This window comes from Echinops telfairi, unplaced genomic scaffold (genome assembly GCF_000313985.2).
Source record: "Echinops telfairi isolate 266 unplaced genomic scaffold, ASM31398v2 ScPeMD7_7469;HRSCAF=8507_1, whole genome shotgun sequence".
Taxonomy (NCBI): Eukaryota; Metazoa; Chordata; class Mammalia; order Afrosoricida; family Tenrecidae; genus Echinops; species Echinops telfairi.
The window spans coordinates 82,669,111-82,675,548 of record NW_022111373.1 but is presented as its reverse complement, the minus strand read 5'-3'; the positions used below and the strand labels follow the sequence as shown (position 1 = coordinate 82,675,548).

The 6,438-nt window shown below is 45.1% G+C and overlaps 1 non-coding gene across 1 annotated transcript; it reads left to right on the top strand.

Annotated features, from left to right (window-relative positions):
• Nucleotides 1-5,070: 5,070 nt before the first annotated feature.
• On the top strand, nt 5,071-5,203 carry LOC115873862. Its single transcript, XR_004048640.1, has one exon. It is a non-coding gene; the product is annotated as a small nucleolar RNA SNORA63 (small nucleolar RNA).
• The last annotated feature ends 1,235 nt before the right edge of the window (nt 5,204-6,438 follow it).

Below are 6,438 nucleotides of genomic sequence, written 5' to 3'. Positions count from 1 at the left end.
GTAAAAATATACAGTTTGGGAAATCCACAGGGATAGTTCAACTCTGTGCTATGAGTTGGAACCAATTCAAAGGCAGTGAGTTTGTTTGAGGTTTGTTTTACTGGGTAGATTTTACTTGAAGAAATCAATATCAGAGAGTCTTCATAAAATCTCATTTATGATGCCAATAGGGTTATCCTAAGTGATTGGTCTCTATTTTCTAAACTTATATTTTGAGATCATTATAATTTCACAAGCAAACATAAGAAACAATACAGAAAACCTTGTGCATTCTTTGTCCAATTACTCCAACTGGTAACATCTTGCATAATTACAGTGCAATATAATAACTGGGATATTGATATTAATATAACTCATTGACCTTGTCCTGAGTCCACTAGTTTTACATGCTCTGATGTGCGCATGTGTGGGTAGATGTATGTACGTAGTGCAACGCAATGTCATCACATATGTAGAGCCATATAACGACTACCATAGTCAAGATATAAACTAATTCTATCTGAGGACCTCATGCACTACCTTTCATAGATCCAGAAAGGTTCTCCTTTCCCCTAACCCCTGGAAGCCACCAATCTGCTTGCAATCTGATTTTGTCATTTCAAGAATGTTATAGAAATGGAATCATACAGTATATAGGCTTTTGACGACTTGACATAATTTTTTTTCATTTAACATAATTCTCTGGAGATTCATCTAGATTTTGTATGCGTCAATAGCCCATTCCTTATCGCTGAGCAGCACACCCTGGCATGGCAGGGGCGCCACGGAAAAATATTTGTGTTGCTTCCAGTTTAGGGCTATTAGAGACAAAGCTCCCATGAGTGTTGTGTGCAGGTTTCTGTGTGAACAGAAATCTTCATTTATACTTGTTATCAGTGATGGCCAATTCTGACTCGTGTGTTAAGGAGTAGAACTGTACCATGGGATTTCCTGGCTGTCAGATTAACAGAAGAAGCCTAAGTGGCACAATGGTTAAAGCCCAGGGGTTAACCAAAATGTCACTGGGTCAAACCCACCAGCCACTCCATGGGATAAAGGTGTGGGAGTCAGCTTTCACGCAGATTTACCGTCTGAGAAACCGCGTGGATCCGTTCTCCTCTGTCTAACAGGGTCACTATGAGTCGAAATTAACTCAATAACAATGGAATCAACAGAAACAGATCAGCCCACCTACCTGCCTCTGGGTAGGTTTGAACCACCAACCTTTAGGTTAGCAGTGAAGCATAAATCATTTCCACCAACTAGGGAGCTTCCTTTGGGAATAAAGCCCAAGAACGCAATTGCTGCATTGCATGGGAATTGCATGTTTCGTTTGTGAGAAACTTCCATGGTCTCTTTGAGAGTGACTGCACCGTGTTAAATTCCCACCAGTTCTGGATAAATGATCCTTTGTTTCACATTTTAAATATTTTTATTTGGATAAATGTCAGCATTCAAATCTTTTCAATAGTTCCCTCTAAGCATCCAAAGCAGCAACGAGAGAAACGAGGACCCTTTCCTTCTTTGAGCTGCCTGATTTATGCCCTCACCTCCCGTAAGGCTCTCTCTGCCCACGCTGGCTTGGCTTCTGCAGTGTGTCTTCATGCTTCTCCCTCCTCTGGATGGAATCCAAGGTGCTTATCAACATCGGCTGCAATTCCTTTGTGTCTTGTTCTGATCATAATCTTCTAATCCTCCCCAGATGCCATGCCAAGCACCACTGGTGCAGCTGGGGCCTACAACCGCTGCTCATGACTCAGCATCTCAATGAGAAGAGCGGGCCTCTTGCCCCTGGAGCAAGGCCAGTTAGCCACTCACTCTTTCCAGGCCCAAGGTACAACACTGCGCCTCCTCCCTTTTGCGAAGAGTATGTAGACTTGGAAGAAGGGAAGGTGAAGCAGGCCTGAATGAGGCAAGGGCAGGTCAAAAGCCAGCTCACACGGATGTCTGTGTAGAAGACAGATAGGTATATCTTTAGCCCTTGTGGCTTCTGCATTTGCGCTATAATGAGCTCAATCCTAAATATGACCATGTTGTTGTTGCTGTTGTGTTAGCTGTTGTCGAGGTTGTTTGGACTCAGCAACCCTAGACACAACAGGGAAAATTGCTCCCCAGCCCCGCACTATCACCATCATCAGTGGAGGCTTGGACTGTTGTGGCTTGGACAGAGTTTTCACTGGCTAAGTTTCAGGAAGAGATGGCCAGCTCTTTCTTCCTTGCCTTAGTCTGGAAGCTCTACCGAAAACTTTCAACATCACAGCCACCTGTGAGCCTCCCCAGAGAGATTGGTGGCTGCTGCATTTGTTACCATTTATTGAGTCCTTGGTGTTTGTCAGGGATTTTTCAAAGTATTTCCCTTATAGTAGCTCACTAAATCCTCATGGCCTAAATTGGAAGGATAGTTCTAATGCCTTCTTCATTTCATAAATACGAATTAAGAGGCCCAAGATTATCATGTAATTTAAATCTCAGCCACCAACTTCAGAGCCCATTCATTTAGCCTCATTCCTGAATTCTCTCTCCAAATGAGTGGAACTCTGCTGGTGGCCAAGGTCCTACAGACCTGAAGAGATAATCCACAGATCTTGGGTTCTCTTCCTGCTCATTCAGACCCCAATTCTTGGCATGACAGAACTGAGGGGATGTGTATTGTCAGGAGGAGAGAATATGCCATAGACAACAGCGTATGTGGCCTAATAATAAGTCGTTCTCGAGCAGAGTGATGGTGCTGAGCTACAGAGCCCAAGTCCTAGGGCCGTTTACAAAGCACATGCTAAGGAAAGAGCATTGAAAAAGTGCTGCCCATCCACAAATGTTTCAAGCGATGTGGGATATGGGAGGTTTCAGGCTCAGCGGGTGGCAGGCAGGGACGTGTGTCCCTTATCCACCTGCTCGTGGCCCTCGCCCCGTGGCATGTCACTAATGAGCATGGACACTTCATGGCATACCACAACCCCAACTGCATATTTGTCACATACCATTCCCTGTGGCAACATGCATTCCACATGCCCTGGAATCCTACAACTCGTGCTGTTTTGCCTTGTGCTGCGACAGCTTGTGGACAGTAAACTCTTTTTGACCGAGGACTTCTGCTCCCAAGCTAAATGTTATTTGACCTACGTGTTAAATTCTTCCCCCTCGTCGCTGGTGAACCACACCACTGCACCCTTCACACACCCCAGCTTGCATACCCTACTGAGGAGTCCATCTGTCTCCCCATCCTCTCACTTGGCCCCAATGATTCCTGCAGAGGGCTGCCTTCCAGATGATTCCTTGTCTTCTTAACTTGACCTTTTCCTGGGATCTCCTGACACTTAGGGCTGCCAAGACCCACTTGACATTCAATTCAACCAACTTACTCTTCCCTGCCTTCTTGGTACCCAGAAGCCCCACCTTTCCTGGGCACATATTGTCCCCACGTGCCTCACCTGCCCTTGCTTCTTGTCTTCTCCAGTTGGATGGTACCACTCAGACTTATAGACCTTCCTTTTCCACAGTTGTTGTTGTTACATGCCTTTAAGTTGTCTCCAGCGCACAGCAACCTATCGACAACAGAGGAAAACACTACTTGGTGCTCTGTCAGTCTCACAATTATTTTGTTTGAGCCCCCATCCCTAATGCAAAGGATTAAAAAAAAAATCATTTTACTGGGGGCTCGTACAAATCTTATCACAATCAAGCCCATTTGTACATTTGTTGCCCTCATCATTCCCAAAACATTTGCTTTCTACTTGAGCCCTTAGTATCAGCTCCTCATTTTACCCCCTTCCTCCCCGCTCCCCGCTCCCCTCTCCCTCATGAACCCTGGATGATTTATAAATTATTATTATTATTTTGTCATATCTTACACTGTCCGATGTCTCCCTTCACCCTCTCCTCTATTGTCCATCCCCCATGGAGAAGGTTATATGTAGATCCTTGTAATCTGTTCCCCCTTTGTACCCCACCTTCCATCCATCCTCCCAGTATTGCCACTCTCACCACTTGTCCTGAAGGGATCATCTGTCCTGGATTCCCTGTGTTTCCGGTTCCTATCTTAACCAGTGTACATCCTCTGGTCTAGCCGGATTTGGAAGGTAGAAGTGGGATCATGATAGTGGGGGGAGGAAGCATTTAAGAACTAGAGGAAAGTTGTATGTTTCATCCTTGCTACAGCCTGACTGGCTCATCTCCTTCCCATGACCCTTCTGTAGGGGGATGTCCAATTGCTTATAGATGGGCTTCGAGACCCAAATCTGCACTCCCCTTCTTTCACAATGATATGATTTTTTGGTCTTTGATACCTGATACCTGATCCCTTCGACACCTCGTGGTCACACAGGCTGGTGTGATTCTTCCATGTGGGCTTTGTTGTTTCTGAGCTAGATGGCTGCTTTTTTACCTTCAAGCCTTTAAGACCCCAGATGCTATATCTTTTGATAGCCAGGCAGCATCAGCTTTCTTCACCACATTTGCTTACGCACACATTTTTCTTCAGCAATCATGTCAGGAAGATGAGCATCATGGAATACCAATTTAATAGAACAAAGTATTCTTGCATTGAGTAACTACTTGAGTGGAGGACCAATGTCCATCTGCTGCCTAAATAGATGCACATAGATCTATTTCCCCATCATCACATATAAGTATATTTACATATGTACATGCCTGTATTTAGACTTTTATAAATGCCCTTTGCCTCCTATTTCTTTCCTCTATTTCCATTTATTTTCCTCTTGTCCCACTATCATGCTCAGCCTTCATTTGGATTTCAGTAATTCCTCTTGGTTACATTACACTTGGTCATGCCCTACCAGGCTACCTACACCCTCCTCACCACCGGTTTGGATCAATTGTTGTTCCATTGTCTCTGGGATTGTTAACACCACTTCCTTTCCCCCACCTCCCCTTCTCCCATGTCCCCGCCGGAACCATCAGTCTCATTGTTTTCTCCTCCAGACTCTTCATCCAGCGTGTCTTATCTAGATAGACCTGCAGAGATAATAATATTCACACAAAAAAACAAGACAATGTAAAACGAAGTGACAAAAGAAAACACAATGATGACAACCAAAAAACCAATGACAAAACTAATTAATTAATTAAAGAAATCAGCAGGATTTAGACTACAATATAGCTGTTAAGTGCTATTTTGTCGTTCCCTCTGCTCAAAGTAAAGTTGTTTTTTATCACTCCCTGTCAGCTAGTTTTTTGTAGCAGCCCAGGGATGCTTGGTCTCATACATATAGGGGGACAAAAAAAAAAAAAGAGAAAGAAATAAAGAAGAAAAAAAAAAAGAAAAACCTGTAAATAGTTCAAGTCTGTTTGTTGACCTCTAGGAGTGTCCTCCAGTCCAGTCTGATGGAGTGCCACGCCCTGGCCCCAAAGTCTACCCTTGGCATTCCCTTGGGACCTCCCTGCTCTGTTCCCCCTGCAGCTCTGCCATATGCCCTAAGTGTTTTGGCTTTGTGTTGTGAGGCCAGACCTGGCCAATCCCAACACTGTGTCTCCAGTGTTGTCCCCTATAGGGCCATGGGTCAGCGAGGGATGTCATGTCTCATAATGGGACCAGCCATATGGTCCACTCTGTGCATTGGCTGTTCTGAATGGGGATATCGTCGTCAAGGCTTGGTGGGCCAGGATGCACTTCACTCTCTCTTCCTCCCCCTTCATTTGCTCCCATGTGCTCTGATCAGTCATGTCCCTCTCCTTGAGCTGCAGCTTCAGTGCTGTCCTCTAACGTAAATTCTTCTGGGGGGAGGGGCAGCTGTCCAGGTAATTGGGATTGGGGTCAGGCCCTCAGACCCCTCCACTGGCTCCCTCCTAGAGAAAAGGATTTTAATGTGACAATTCTGTATACTCTCTGTGGTCTAGGGCAGAAAGTTAGGATTTTAGAAACAGATGGTCACAGTTTCCAGAACTGATTGATGCACTAAGAAGATTATCAGGTGTCAGGAGTCTTTGGAATGTCACTGCGTTACCAACAATTAACAATAAAGTCCCTGGCCAAACCCTTCATTACTAGGACTACACATCAAGTTCAGGTTTAACACCCCTCCAGCATCATCTCTCTACCCCTAATCACAGATGCCTTCTTTTTATTGGATGCCCCCTTCGCCACATACTTTTCTTCTTTCATCTTTTCTATTTTACATGTTCATTGAGGGTAGGCGCCATCGAGTCAGTTCTGATTCATAGCGCCCTCTGGACAACAGAACGGCACACTGGCTGCCTGGTCCTTGCCATCCTCACCATTGTTATGTGTGAGCCCATCGTTGCAGCCATGGTGTCAATCCATCCCCTGAAGGGTCTTCCTCTTTTTCTCTGCCCTTCGACTTGACCAAGTGTGATGTCCTTTCCCAGAGACGTTGTTCTCCTGATAGCATTCCTAAAGTACAGGAGACCAAGGCACGCCATCCTTGCTTCTCAGAGGCATTCTGGCTGTATTTATTCCAGCCAGGTTTGTTTGTTGTTCTGGCA